The sequence below is a fragment of the Pan paniscus genome, chromosome 5, assembly GCF_029289425.2.
Source record: "Pan paniscus chromosome 5, NHGRI_mPanPan1-v2.0_pri, whole genome shotgun sequence".
Classification (NCBI taxonomy): domain Eukaryota; kingdom Metazoa; phylum Chordata; class Mammalia; order Primates; family Hominidae; genus Pan; species Pan paniscus.
In genome coordinates, this window is record NC_073254.2 from 136,032,179 (window position 1) to 136,048,401 (window position 16,223).

Below are 16,223 nucleotides of genomic sequence, written 5' to 3' on the forward strand. Positions count from 1 at the left end.
CTTTTCATACAGTTTATGTCTGCTGCTATAGAATCCTGAGAACCTACACACACACACACACACACACACACACACACACACACATTAGACTGACCCATGTGAATATAACTTTCCTGGCTCCTGCTTCCTTACCATCAAGGAGGGTATGGAAATGACGTGAGTTACTTGGGGAGAATATCTGCTTTCCTGATAAGATATTTACGTTTTTATGTATTTATTTACTTATTTTTTCCTTTTTCTTTCATTTTTTTAATTATTATTATTATACTTTAAGTTTTAGGGTACATGTGCACAATGTGCAGGTTAGTTACATATGTATACACGTGACATGCTGGTGCGCTGCACCCACTAACTCATCATCTAGCATTAGGTATATCTCCCAATGCTATCCCTCCCCCCTCCCCACACCCCACAACAGTCCCCAGAATGTGATGTTCCCCTTCTTGTGTCCATGTGTTCTCATTGTTCAATTCCCACCTATGAGTGAGAATATGCGGTGTTTGGTTTTTTGTTCTTGCGATAGTTTACTGAGAATGATGATTTCCAACTTCATCCATGTCCCTACAAAGGACATGAACTCATCATTTTTTATGGCTGCATAGTATTCCATGGTGTATATGTGCCACATTTTCTTAATCCAGTCTATCATTGTTGGACATTAGGGTCGGTTCCAAGTCTTTGCTATTGTGAACAGTGACACAATAAACATACGTGTGCATGTGTCTTTATAGCAGCATGATTTATAGTCCTTTGGGTATATACCCAGTAATGGGATGGCTGGGTCAAATGGTATTTCTAGTTCTAGATCCCTGAGGAATCACCACACTGACTTCCACAATGGTTGAACTAGTTTACAGTCCCACCAACAGTGTAAAAGTGTTCCTATTGCTCCACATCCTCTCCAGCACCTGTTGTTTCCTGACTTTTTAATGATTGCCATTCTAACTGGTGTGAGACGATATCTCATTGTGGTTTTGATTTGCATTTCTCTGATGGCCAGTGATGGTGAGCATTTTTTCATGTGTTTTTTGGCTGCATAAATGTCTTACCTTTTTAAAAAAGGTCTTCTGGAGAGAGGGCTTTAAAGCAAAGAATAGAAAGAATTGCAGGCCCCATGAAAGGAAGAAATTAGAATTAGTGAGGCCCCAGAAGATCTGTCAAAAGATATCACATAGACCGCCATTGCTTCTTTGTTTAGAAAGGTGTAGACATAGCCACACATTGCAGAGGACCAGCTGGATGAAGCTCTAATTCTGGAATCAAGAAAGTAAATATCTAATTGGCAATATTTGTTATGAAAAGTTATGCTCCCAATTAGCTGAGGTTTTTGGAAAAGATATATTCAGATTGAAAAGTAAACAAAAATGTATTGTTTGCTTTCACTTTATTCAAAAAATGACTAAAACTTTATCTTAAAATCTATATATGGAATCTACTCTGTAGTTGACTATGAAATATTCTATTGAATTTCAGCAGTAAAAGGAAATTCCTGCCACTGATGGTGAAATCATCATGAACTTATACCTAGACCATAAATATGTTTTCAAATTAAACAACTCTTTTCCAGATATGATAAAGCTTGAAACCACGTTCTTGTCATTTTGACCTTTTACAAAACTAGACTTATTAGAAGACCTAAAAGCACCCAACATATGTGGTTATATCTTTATTTGTTATAGCCTACTTCTTACCAATGTCCTTCCTATTACTAATATTTGTGTGTTATAATCCTCTGTTAATAATATGAGTTATCTGTCATTGGTTCCACAATACAGAATAATAAATACTGTTGGGAAAACAAGCTATAGTTCTCTGTTTATGTTGAATCCAAAGTTTGCCATTTACTCACTGTAAAGGAGTATATTCCATATGTTGCATGGCCTCTGGCCTCAGTTTCCTCATCTGAGTTAAACTGAGATGAGGAAACTCATCTGAGTTAAAAAGGGGGTAATAATAGTACATTCTTCACAGGGTTATTGCAAAGAGTAAAGTAGAATTGAATGGAAAAAAATTCAGCACCTTAATATCTCCTTGACATTTCAATTGGAGTCTACCAATAACTCTATAAAAGTAATCTACCAATAACTCTAGAGTAATCTACCAATAACTCAATAAAGCACAGAGAACAGGGGCCTTATCTTTCCATGCTCCTCCCTCCTTCATGACAGTACCCATAGAAGAGGAACTTTGTGTTTCTATAATGCTAAAAGCCATAAAAATATTTTTTAAAAGGAAAGACTCTAGCTATATACACTATGGCTAAGTCTGTCATCCATTTATTCATTTACATAGTTTTGAACTTTAGAATCAAGACTTCTGATTTCAGTTGAGAAGTGTGCAGCAAATAATTCTCTAATCAAATTGTACTAATGTAAAAAGCAAGGCAAAACCCTTCAGGATCTCCGGCTAGGCAAAGAGTTCCTAGACGTGACACCAAAAGTATGATTCATAATAGAAAAACATAAGTTAAACCAGGAAGGAAGGAAGGAAGGAAGGAGGGAGGGAGGGAGGGGGGAAGGGAGGAAAGAAGGAAGGAAGGAAGGAAGGAAGGAAGGAAAGACACGTGTAACACACCCACCTGCCCACCCACCATTAGGTTTTGTTTTTTTTTTTAACTGATGATAAAATGTCAGGGATGTGGATAAGATGTCTTTCAAGGAGCCAAATTCTTTGGGATCCAAGTTAGAGAGAGCTGGTTGCTTTGTCCACAACAAAAGGCTTTGAGAAGCCAAAAGGTGACTTACTAATTCTACAAAGAATTTACCAGAAGGAAGGAAATGTAGCATCAGTGAATGATGCCAGTAACCAACACCTGAAGAAATCATCAGCTGAATACCAAAACGGGGCAAACTGAATAGTGGAGAAAGACGTGTCAAAACTGGGCATGGAATAAGGTATAAAGTAGGGAAGAGATGATAAGGAATTTATAATAAATCTCTGAAGTATTGGCTATTGCTTTATGTATAACTTGTCATGTTCCTGCAGGAATAGGATCAGGTCTTAAAGAGTTGCCTGTGGGCCATCCTAAACTGTTAAATGCATTAGGAACGATGTGTTAGATGTGTTGGAAAACTGTTAGATGAATTCAAAGTAATTGTTACTAATTACTTCACAAAGTGATTTTGAGGGCTAATGAGAGAGCATATTTAAATCATCCAACAATGTTCAAACTGCTATTCTTTAACATGAAATAACTTCCTCCCATCATACTACTAGAACAAAACAAAAACATAGTCGCAAATAAACAGCCTTAACAGAAAAGAGACAAGACAGCATAATTTTTTAAACTGTCAAATAGGTTGACAGAAGAAAATACTTATAATAGTGAATATAAGTGGCCTAAATGCTCCCATCAAGTCATAGAATTTAAGACTGGTTTAAAAAATCGAATCTGAGTGTATATTTCTTATCAAGTCACCAAAGGTGAAAAGATACAGAAATTATCAAAGTACAGTGTCAGATAAATTTTTTTCAATTTAATTTTTTAAAAACTAGGCACAACAATGTAAATTTAGAAAAATTGGAGTTTGGAGTTTTTCTAAAATCATCAAATTATAAAAGGTCATTATAACTGATAATTCATAATTCACAAATATGTTAATATGCACAAAATAGGATAAATAAAAATAGCATAAAGTAAGAACTATTCAAAAGTAAAAGGGAAAGCAGAACATTTGTAATCCAGTCCTATAGGTCTACAACAGATTCAATAAACAAAAATTATAAAAGGGCTTAAAGAAGAAAAAATAATATGATTAGAAAAATCATGATAAAAGACATTAAAAGAAAAATGCAAAATGAAACATGAGCTTTGAGTTAAAAAAAAAAAAAGGCTGATATATAGGAGTGGACAGGACAGTTAGAGATGCTGGCCAAAGGGAAGTGAGGAACTGTTCAGAGACAAAGTCAGGGTTCAGAGGAGAAGCTATCCAGTATCTACAGGAAAAGAAAACTGAGTCATTAAAATGCTTATAATAAGTGCCTATATGGTAGGTAGAAACTGACTCCTTTTACTGCACAGTCAACACTCAATAAAATACACCACTTCTGATACCAGATGTGTAGGAGGTTTTCCCCACACACCAAGCATTTCACCAGCAGACACCAACTGGGTTTTCTGCAATTTAACTCAGTTTTGATGTTAACTGGTTATACTGTCACAAAACCCTTATCACTACTCAGTACCATCAGTATTTTTTCTGACAGGAAATCACAATTTATTTTTAAAAATTTCCTATACTAACAAATTTAAATTTTCTACATATGTTCCTTGACTAATTGCATTTTTATCTAATAAAATTTCAGTCTTTTGATTATTTAAAAACTGGATGTTTTTTTCTTAACATAGGGTGTGGACTCTATCAAAAGAAAACATTCATTCAGTGTGTTAGTTAGCTAGCACTGCTGTAACAAAGCACTACAAATGGGTTAGCTTAGCAGGAATGTACCTTCTTCCTACAGCTCTCAAGGTTACAAGTCTGAGGCCAACATGTCAGCATGTTAGCTCCTTCTGCGGTCAGTGAGGGAAAATCTGTTCCATGGCTCTCTCCTAGCTTCTGGTGTTTTGTTGGCAGTCTTTGGCATCCCTTAATTTGTAGATACATCACTCCAATCTCTGCCTCACATTCACATAGCATTCTTCCTGTGTGTATGTCTGAGTCTCCAAATTTCCCCTTTATATAAGTACATATTAGGGCTCCATCCTATGCCCGTATGGTCTCCTCCTAACTAACTAGATCTGCAATGTCTCTATTCCAAATCAGGTCACATTCTGAGGGTAAAGGCGGTTGGGGACTTCCACATAAAGACTTTGGGGGGACATACTTCAACTCATAGCATTCAGTAATTCACTTATCAATATATTTAGGCAGAGAACATTTATGTCCTGAATCCTACAATGCTTAGCCTTATGTTGTCATTGGAAGGAAAGAGGAAACTTCCAGTTCCTGCCCTCACTGAGCAGACAGTTGAGATGTGGGACCTGCCATTCTGTTTTGCTCACTCTGCTCCAGCCACATCAAGCTCCTCCATGTTCCTGGGCACAATTAGCAAGCTCCTTCCTCAGGGACTTTTCACCTTCTCTTTCCTCTGCCTGGAACGCTCTTCACTAGATCCTTCAATTCACCACCTCTGTGAGATCTTCCCTAACTATCCCATTTAAAATAGTGACACCACTCATCTCACACTGCTTATTTCTCCTTCTAATTTTCTCAAAAATGCTTCTCATCTTCTAATATAGTCTATAACTTACTTCTTTGTTTTGTTTATTTTCTGCCTCCCCACTAGAATTAAACAACTTGAGAATAGGGATTTTTGTCTGTTTTGTACACTGCTGTAACCCCAGGGCCTAAAATCATGCTCAGATAATGATGATGCAATGGATTAAGTGCTATGAGAGATACTACAGCCTTAAGGTTTAAGTTCAATAATCTCTTATTTATTTTACACATATTTATTGAGCACCTACCTATTTAGGTACTGCTTGTGTAGTAGTGAGTCATACCAAATTCACTTTCATTGTTTATTCTCTCTTTGCTCTTCAGAATAAAAGCTTCCTAAATCATCAATTTAATTCAGTATTGTTCTATTGCATAAAGTAAGGGCCAGGCACCGTGCAAATTATTTACATTAACTATTCATCTATTCTACAGAACAACCCTATAAAGGAAGCACTCTTACAATCACTTCCTACACAAGGAAACTGAGATGTTTTAAGCCTTTTCTGAGGTCAAATTAGCAAGCCACAGTGCTAGAATGCAAATCCAGATCTATCAGTCACCCCTTTTCCATCTGAAGGTCCTTTCATTCATCATCATCTATCTAAAAATCAAAATACTCTGATATTGTGCCCTTAATCCCTTTTTTAACCTGATTTTTAAGGAAAATTTTTTCCAATTATTTTGTATTTTTGTTTGTTTTAGTTTAACTTTATTAATTCCAGATCCTATTTATTTTCTAGCCATCTCAGAAAGTACCGTATAAATTCTTACTCTTTGAAATTGAATTTCTTCATGGCCTACAATGATCAGTTTTTATTTATGAACCACAGACCCCTCGGACGAAGGTATAATCCATATTTGTGTGGTACAGAGTTGGTATCTGAAACAGGTGTTTTCCTGGCCTCATAGTAGAACAGAGTTTGAGATTATAATGAGCCAGCCACTCCACAGTTCAGACCCTCTCAATTTCTTTTTGATCCATAGTCAGGGACAGAGGTAAGGGAGAGAGGATGATCCCTCAGGTGTCCCATAAAATGCTAATTCCCTTGGTCCAGTGTGCCTGACCACTCGTGGTTTTGCCAACTTACTTTGGGGAATCCGAGAACTCAGCCAAAATCATTTCCCAAATATTAAAATAAAATATGCACCTAGCGCTCCTATCACTCAGAAAATGATAAGAGTTTTAGGAGCTCTCTGGCACAAAGCTCCTAATCCTTTGGAATTTCCTGGGTGATAGGAGCATCTTTTGTTCTAATGGGGTAACACATGGTGGGCTTCTGAATTGGGGCTGGTCACCAGAAAGAACAAGCCATGAGGAGGGAAGAGCTGGAGATCTAATAATTGATCATACCCACGTGATAAACCCTCCATAAAAAAGCCCTGAACATGTGGATGTGTCTGGAGGGTAGTGCATTTGGGGAGGGTGTGGAAACCCTTCATTGCTTTCCCCATACCTCACCCTGTGAGTCTCTTTCATCAGGCTGTTAATCTGTATCCTTTACAATATCCTTTGGAATACATTGGTAAACGTGTTTCCCTGAGTTCTGTGAGCCATTCGAGCAAACTAATCAAACCCCAAGAGTGGGTCATGGGAAGCACCCAATTTATAGCTAGTTGGTCAGAAGCAAAGGTCACAACCTGGGGATTGTAGCTGGTATCCGCAGTAGAGGACACTCCTGTGGGACTAAGCCCTTAAGCTGTGCAGTCAGTAGGATCCTTTACAAACATATTTGGCAATAAGCAGTAAGAGCCTTAAATCATTCATTGTTTGGCTCAGTAATTCAGATTCTTGGACTCTATCCTTAAAAAAATCGTGCAAAACATGGAAAAATCTTTATATGGGAAGAAATTTGTTGCTATGCTATTCAAACATTAGAAAAATAAAAAGTGTAAGAAAGTCTAAATGCTAACTGTTAAGATGAGGGTTAAATTATGATTAATTCACTGACAGAAATATGAAAATTAGAAAAATTAAGCTGAAGACTGGGTAGCACCTTAAAATGCATAGAAGTAAAAAAGTGGAATATGTACACTGATTACTTTCATGCAGAAAACATAAGCACATGAAAACTAAGATATTTTACTTTTGTATAATAAATTTGTTATACATATATCACCTGAAAAATATATTTTAGTAACATTCAAAAATGTCATTATAACATAACATATTACTTTGTGCCAAAAATACTTCAGTGAATTTCAGAGAGGAGGAAAATCACATCTAGCTCTAATGGTTGAGAAGAGATGTAATGCAGGAAGTTAGATTTAAAGTGGATATTGAACAATTTGGATGGCAGAGAAATGAGTACACATTCACAACAATACTTTTAATTTATGTTCCAAACTCCACATCACCCCAATTTGGAGTAAGAAATCAACTCAATGGATCTGTGTACATCTAAGCCAATCAGAATTAGAGTCCATGGACTCCCACAAAGCCATGTGACCCCCAAGTCTGACATCAAAATTACATCAAGATCAGCTAGAAATAGATTCAGTTAGGTTTCTTTCAATTTGTTTCTTAAAAGATGAAAGTGTTATAAAAATACACCATGTCTTGGTTATCTTTAACCAATTTATCTATGAAATATGAAACAGCAGATTAGGAATAAAATTTATTTTGAGAAACAATATGATCATTCACATGAAAACTGTCCCAAACTCTCAGATATTTTTAAATTCCTAAAAGATTTTCCCAGACTTACAATTATTTCTCATTACTTCATTCTAACAGACTGTCACCATAATTCTGACATTATAATTAAATTCATATCCAAAATATACACAAGAGGAAGCTGTAGAAAAATTTCCAACATAAGGTTCCTTCCTAATAAAATGAATCCCTCATTGTATTCTAAGGCCTACAGGGTCAGGAACTGTGTATCATTTCTCAGATTCATCCACATATGGAGCACATGGAAGACAATAAATTTTTTCTGAGAAAATCAACACAGGTAAAAATCATAAAGTGAAAGACTAATAGGCAATATTATAGAAATATTTTTAAAATTTTGTGTAGCAAAAAAACATAATAAAAGTCAAAAGGCGAGCTAAAACTGAAAAACATTATCTGCAACACATGAGAAAAAAGAGATGCTTTTCTTACAATGTTCTCTTACATGTAAATGAGAAAAGATTGACATTTAAGAGAAAAAGAGGCAAACTTGCAGCCTATCCCCAACACCACGATATCCTAAGGAAGGAGTGATCATTACAGAATATGTATAGAAAAAAAAAATCAAGATTCACATGGCAGGTTTAATAAGTTTGCTTAATAATACAGAATTTGAAGAGAAATCTTTAACAAACATGTGGTGTATTGATGAATGTGCATAATCCACTCAGCATTGTTATTACAATCCATGTTTAAACACTTTACATTGTTAATTAATGTTGGTTAATATTGGAAGTTCTGTTAATTCAACTAAAATGTCAAGTAGCATTACTGCAAATACATATTCATTTATATTTCATGGCCATGTTTAATTTCTTGAGGGAGGGAGAAACATCTTTGAGATGCAGAGAGTAATTTTATGTAATAGCACCGCAGAATTGATTCACATTGTTTTTCCATGTTTACAGCTTTTTGGGGGTGTGTATATATTGCATTCAATTCATTAAAAAAATTCTTCTTTGCAGACATAAATAATGGAATTCATGCCTGTGATAAGCAAAAAAGAATAAAAAATTTTAAATTATGGAAATAAGAGAAAAGCAAATGCAATCAAGGGTTGTGAAATGCCTAGGACTGAAATCTAGAAATCTGTTTATTAATAACGTAGCCTTTTGTTGTCATTTTTAGAAATACTAGAGACTATTTTCACCTCTCAGATTGTCCCTTCTTGCACTCAGCATACTTGAGCAAGAAAGACTGTGTTCTCCAGACTCTATGATGGAACACAGGCAGCCAGTTATTAATAAGATCAATTTGAACTGCCAGGCAGAGATGAAACATCAGCACAAGCTAATTAAAAGGTTACATTTCAATTCAAATATCTAAGTAAGAATAATAGTCATTACCACAATATCAATAGACTTTAAAACTGGCTATGTTTACCAATATCCTCAGGATAAATGTACACATACATGGACCAAAAAAGACACTTTCCCTTTAATATAAAAATAAATTACTTAGGGATAATTTGTCCTAAGCCCATAGATCAGTGGTTCAGGATAGAGCAAGGTATTATATCTATGAGACCAGTTCTTCAGCTTTTAAATTCTAATTGAGCCAGTTATTTTTCTCTTTATTTTGTACAAATTTATTGAACAATAAATTTTAAAATCTAGGCTCTAAACAAATTTTATAAAATCATTTTTCAACTAGGTGTCTACTTTTCCGCCTCATAAAAGTCCTGTGGCAGAAGTGGAAGAAGCCAAGGAAAAAGAAATGAGGAATTAAGTCAGAGAAGTGATGGTGTAAATGAGAGATAATTAGGGCCTTGAAAGGCCCTGCAAGGAGACTCAGAAGTCAACTCTAAGTCAGAGAGAAAACTGCTGGAGGATTTTGAACAGAGAAGTAATTTTAATTTTTTGGCATTTTAATGGGGTCACTCTGCCTGCTAGGTTGAGCATAGACTGTATTTAAGGTAAGGGTTACATCACAGAGGCCAGTTAGGAAACTATCACTCTAAGCCAGATTGAAAGTTCAAGGTAGGTTGGACCAGATGGGGACAGGAGCTGGTGAGAGATGGTTCATTTGTGGACACTGCTGAAGGAAGAGGCAAAGCAATGTGTCTGGAAATGAGGTGTGAAAAGAAAATGGAAATCAGAACGATTCCAAGGTATTTGGCCTGAGCAAATGGAGGATATTTGCTGTTGACAGAGCTGGGGTAACCTTTGCGTGGCCGGGTCATGGGATGAATGCTCCTGCATTCATGGGATGAACAGAGGTTGTTTACTGGGTAAAAACATACAGTTAGACAGAAGGAATAAGTTATAATGTTTAATAGTACAGCATGATGTCTATACTTAACAGTAATTGCATATTTCAAAATACCTAGAAGAGAGAATTTGGAATGCTCCCAACACGGAGAATTGATCAGTGTTTGAGGTGATGGATATCCCAATTACCCCGACTTGATCATTATATATTGTATGCATGAATCAAAATATCACATGTACACCATAAATATGTATAATTATTATGTATCAAAAATAATGTAGATAACTAAAATGAGGACTAAGATCTGACCAACAAGTATTACGATGTGGAATTTCCTTGGTGACTTTTGATAAGAGCAGCTTCCCAGAGTAGTAAGAAGAATAGTCTAACTGCAGTGTGTTCAAGAGAGAATGAGTCAGCAAAATTCAGATTGTGGGAAATTCCACAGGCAAAGGAAATAAATTGCAAGGAAACTAACGCAGAGAGAAGACCCATATTAAACAAGATTAAAAGAGACAAATCAATTATAACAAATGGACTTTATGTGGACTCACAAGCAACCACAAGACATACCCACAAAAATCTGGATTCAAATAAACCATAAAAAACAAACTATAAAACTGTGAGAAGTTTTACCCTGGATACTTGGTAATATTAGGGTTATTTTATTTTTTAGGAGAGATTATTTTATAATTATGTTTGTTTATTAAGAGTATTTCATGTATTTTAGATATACTTACAAAATGATTTACAGATAGAATTATATGATGCCTAGGATTTGCTTTGAAATAACACCATAGTGGATGGAAATTGGGTGGGAAGAAGAAATATTAATATAAGGATGAGATAAGATTGCCATATATTGAGAATTGTTGAAGTTGAGTAATGGTACCTAGTGGTACTGTTCTCTATCCTTTTTATATGTTTGAACTTTTTTATAATAAAAATTTTAAAATTGTGGTGTGGGGGATCAGAGAGAGAAGAAAAAATTAGGACCCTGAGTATAGGCAACTTTTTCAGAGTTTTGCTATATAGTAGAGATTCATGTGCAGTAATCAGAGGGGAAGTAGAGTCAAGCATTGTTTTTAAGAGTTAACAATACTGATTTTGTTTGCTGCTGCTTGGCCTTCCAAGAAGAACTTAGTTTTGACAAATGATTTAATTCTTTACTAATGAGAATTTAAGTTATAGTGGTGACCTCAAGAGAGGTCAAAAATTGTTCTAAGAAATCAGTACACAAATATCCAATTTCAGTTGACCTCACAGGATGCTTAAGGATCATCCACATTATAACATTTCTAACAGTCTTATTCTTTTCCAATATAACTACAACCATTACTCACATCTACATATCCATCAAAAACACACATTCAGAAACTCTCTACATAATAACATTGAATGAAAATTCTGTTTCAAAGTTATAATCTGCTAATATAACTCACTAGCAAAGTATTAGCACATGACAGCTAGTAAATTTGGATTAAATATAACCAATGCCCAAATCAAAAAATGAAGAAGCAAGGAAAACTGTCATACGCTGTATGTAGCTATTCCTTAAAATCAAACTATCAACTCATTGGCTTATTAGTAGAATTAATTCTTAAACGTTTTCCTTAATCACTACTGTACTCACTTTTTTTTCAACATTGCTGGCTAACAAGTACTCAGTTGTTGCAACAACTACCCGTAAATAAATAGCGAGCAGGTGAATATCTGTTTCTATGGTTTCTATTTACAGTAGAGAGAGATTGTTTGACACTTGCTACTTTCCTTTTATAATAGAAATTTAAATATTGCCTTCTCCCTATTCTTATCCTTCTTTTCCTCCATCCTGTAATGCTATCTATTTTCTTTCTCTTCATCTGGCTCTCTTTCTCAATCACCATTACCTCTAAGTTCCATTAAAAGTGATTTAATTTCAGTTTTCCATTCTAGGAAAAATGTCTGGACAGAAAAGGAACAAGCAGTGGGAGAGCTGCCTGCACTTTTTTTAAAAATAAGTTTCAGCAAATATACTTTGCTTCTTAAACTAGATCAGCAACTTAAGAAGAAATGACAGAGTTTCCTTCTTTGCTTAGACAAAGCCTCTTTCTACGACAAATCTTCGAGTAACAGGGATAGTTCCTTCCACCTCCATCTTTCAGCAGTGTCTGATATCTGTTTGATAAGATAAGCTTCAGGAATGCAGTGAGCCAATTACTTGGGTTGCCCTCAGCAAATATACTTACTTACTGCTGGATCAAACTAAAACATTCATTACTTATACCCCTATTTCTATACATGGTACAAAATTACAGCAAACAAAAGTTGGTAAAATATAATGTTACATTGATAACAAAAAACATCAGTTTGAAAAATAATTTGGGATCATTTTTCTCATAATACCCTCTGTACAAAATTGAATCACCCAAGTGTGCTCAATGACCTGTCAGTGTACAATGATGCAATAGAAATGGTAAAACAAAATCCTTTATATCATCCCAAAACTGTTGAGCAAAGATTCCTGAGAGATAGTCTTCCCTTGCTTTTGAGAAAATTAGCTTCTGGGAAGTGACTTTCAAAGTCAAACAAGGTGGTAATATTCTTTTGAAAAGGAAAAAAATAATCCTTTATTCATTAAATAAGTAAAATAACATTACAACATAGATATCAATGTACTTAACTGTAAATTAAATGTACAGATATGTTGAGCAAATTAAATGAGCACTGTCCTATGTCAACATTGGAACTGTGCAGAAACATATGAACCTTCTCTAATCCAAGTTCAATTATGTATTCCTTTAACTCCTCAAAAAGCAATTTCATATTCTACATGTGAGCATGCCAAGAGAAAAAAAGTTACTTTTAGTATTATTAACATAGTATTTCTTTGAATATTAAGTCAGCAAATAACACATATTTCATGTTTGTCCTAATGGAGAATGTCAGGCACACCCAAATGTATCACTGCTTTCTTTGTAGACTTTCTGAATCACTCAGCCAAGCAAAGCTATTAACTTACTCTAATACCCTACAGAAGCCTTTGGTTTTACCACCTTTAAAATGCCTGTACAGCCAATTTCCCATTAGCAAATAGAAAAGATTTTTTATATTACTATTAAGTTGCTTTAACAAATTCAATTTTAGGTCCCTGAAGTCTCTTACTTGGTTCCACTGCCTGTACAACAGGTGTTCGTATTTTTGTGCATTGCTTTCTTTTTACATTAAGAAAGATAAACAACACCAAAGTGTAATAGATAATTTGGTTGATATAAAGAAAGTAGAATGAGGGAAGAAATGGGCTTAATTCACTTTCAATGACAATGATTAGAATTTCATTTTCTACACTACAGACCCAATGGTAAAGGAGCAAAAGCTCCAGGGACTTTAAAAATATAATTAAAATAATATAAGCACAGAATCATGAACTTTCTGGCATGCCCATATTTGTCTGACTTATTTCCATACTGAGCACAATATCCACATCCAGTCTTCCCTCAGCTACTGCATACTATTATCTGTCTACTCATAAATCCCTTCTTATTCTCTATCGTTTCTCACACATTCTCACTTTACTTGTTTTCCTTAAACATTAGCTTATTTCTTTTATTTTTGCCTTTGGGGTCATTTGTTTAATAAACATCTTCTTTTCTAATGTTTATTAAAAATTCACCTGCCTTTTTTACCCACATTTTAAACTAATGTGTCTCCTCTTTTTCTTTGTCTTGATTGTTTTCTCTACACCTCATATTTCTCCTCTACTGCACCTGGGTCTCATTCAGGTAGAGTGAAGAAAGGCCCAACTGAAGGCACTTTCCTGCCTTGCTTTGCAGATTTGGAGGAAAACAGAATGAATCCTACACATGTGTACAAACCCGCAAATGAGGGGAAAGCACAGGGAGCTTGTGTCAAATTCTCCAGCAAAGATGTGCACAGTTAGAATTGAAAAGCAATGGGATAAACAAGGTAAGAGGCAGGGGAGACAGCACCAACCAGCATGAGAGCCACAGAAGCAAAATGGGAGCCAGGTAAGGAAGTAGCTAGAGGAGGTTTCTGGCCAACATTCATTAATTACAATTCTGTCAAACAGCCTGTCATGTTTGGTTTACAATGAGTCTTCCAACCAAGCTCAGAAAGGCAATTTAAAAATGTATTTTTTAATTAGTATATAGATTAAGATATAAAAAATTTTTTCTTTATAATTTAAGGTTCTAAAATGTAAAACATGTCAAGACTGATCATTATTATTCATGTATTAGAGTAGGTTAAAATAGCAGATGCCTATAAAACTCCACATATGTTCTATAGAATAACAATTTAAAAGAATTCAAAAAAGAGTGTGAGAAGGAAGAAAATAAGCCAGACTTAAAGACAAATATGGTTATTATGAATAAGCATTAGCTGGACTCTGAGCTTCCTAGTGGCTAAAAATAAAGAAAACCATGATGTGTAATAAATTTTTAGTATCTGCTATGAGGAAGCAATTCAACTTTTCAAGAGAAATGAACCTTAAGCTTTTGCCCATACTAATCTCACAACACAGGTTCTTACATTTTTTTTAACATGATACCTTTTAGAATATCATAAAACCTATAATCCCCAACCTAGAAAATCACAGAAGGCTGACGCTGACCTTCAGTGCCTCAGCTCCAGGGCCATGGCGACCTCCAGGAAGTTCGTTGGGGGGAACTGGAAGATGAACCGACGGAAGAAGAGCCTGGGGGAGCTCATCCGCACTCTGAACGCGGCCAAGGTGCCGGCCAACACTGAGGTGGTTTGCACTCTCCCCACTGCCTATATCGACTTTGCCCCAGAAGCTAGAGCCCAAGATTGCTGTGGCTGCGCAGAACTGCTACAAAGTAACTAACGGGGCCTTTACTTGGGAGATCAGCCCTGGCATGATCAAAGACTGCAAAGCCAATCGAGGGTCCTGGGGCACTCAGAGAGTAGGCATGTCTTTGGGGAGTCAGATAAGCTGATTGGGCAGAAAGTGGCCCATGCTCTGGCACAGGGACTCAGAGTAATCGCTTGTACTGGGGAGAAGCTAGCTGAAAGGGAAGTGGCATCACTGAGAAGTTTGTTTTCGAGAAGAAAGAGGTCATCGCAGATAACGTGAAGGACTGGAGCAAGGTCGTCCTGGCCTGCGAGCCTGTGTGGGCCATTGGTACCAGCAAGACTGCAACACCCCAGAAGGCCCAGGAAGTACACGAGAAGTTCTGAGAATGGTGTCCAACATCTCTGATGTGGTGGCTCAGAGCACCCGTATCCATTTATGGAGGCTCTGTGACGGGGGCAACCTGCAAGGAGCTGGCCAGCCAGCCTGAAGTGGATGGCTTCCTCGTGGGTGATGCTTCCCTCAAGCCCGAATTCGTGGACATCATCAATGCCAAACAATGAGCCCCATCCATCTTCCCTACCCTTCCTGCCAAGCCAGGGACTAAGCAGCCCAGAAGCCCAGTAACTGCCCCTCCCCTGCACATGTTTCTGATGGTGTCATCTGCCCCCTCTTGCGGCCTCATCCAAACTGTACCTTCCTTTACTGTTTATATCTTCACCCTGTAATGGTTGGGACCAGGCCACTCCCTTCTCCACTTAGTATAATCGTTGGAACTAGACGTCACCAAGGTGGCTTCTCCTTGGCTGAGAGGTGGAAGGGGCAGGATTTGCTGCTGGGTCCCCTAGGCCCTAATGAGGGAAGGAGAGAAACCATCCTCTTCCTTCTTACACCCTGAGGCCAAGATCCTCCCCTCGGAAGCCATGAGTGCTGCCCTCTCCCACGGTGCCCGCGCCTGTGTGTGCTGTGTATGTGAACCACCCACGTGTGAGGGAATAAACACCTGGCACTAAAAAAAAAAAAAAAAAAAAAGGAAAAAGAAAATCAAAGAAATTTTATAGACATTTTCAAAGATTCATGAACTGTTTCAAGCCTATCCTTGGAACCTCTAGAAGTCCATGATCTACATATTAAGGATTCTTGTCATTAGAATGGACATGGGGGAAGTCTTAAAAGTCATAGTGAATAATGACAGCAGAAACTGCAAAATCTGTTTTAATGTCTTTCTTATTTAAGAGCATAATATTAAGGGACAATTTAGTGAAAATAATTGTGTAAAGAAGGGAAAGTCATATGTAAATGACTT

General features: G+C 36.4%; 1 protein-coding gene and 1 pseudogene across 1 annotated transcript in view; one reads left to right on the top strand and one right to left on the bottom strand.

Moving 5' to 3' along the window:
- The window catches only part of FRK (fyn related Src family tyrosine kinase), a 127,492-nt gene that overhangs the window by 90,144 nt on the left and 21,125 nt on the right, over positions 1-16,223 (bottom strand). The window lies entirely within an intron of this gene.
- Positions 14,708-16,099, top strand: LOC100995368 (triosephosphate isomerase-like; annotated as a pseudogene).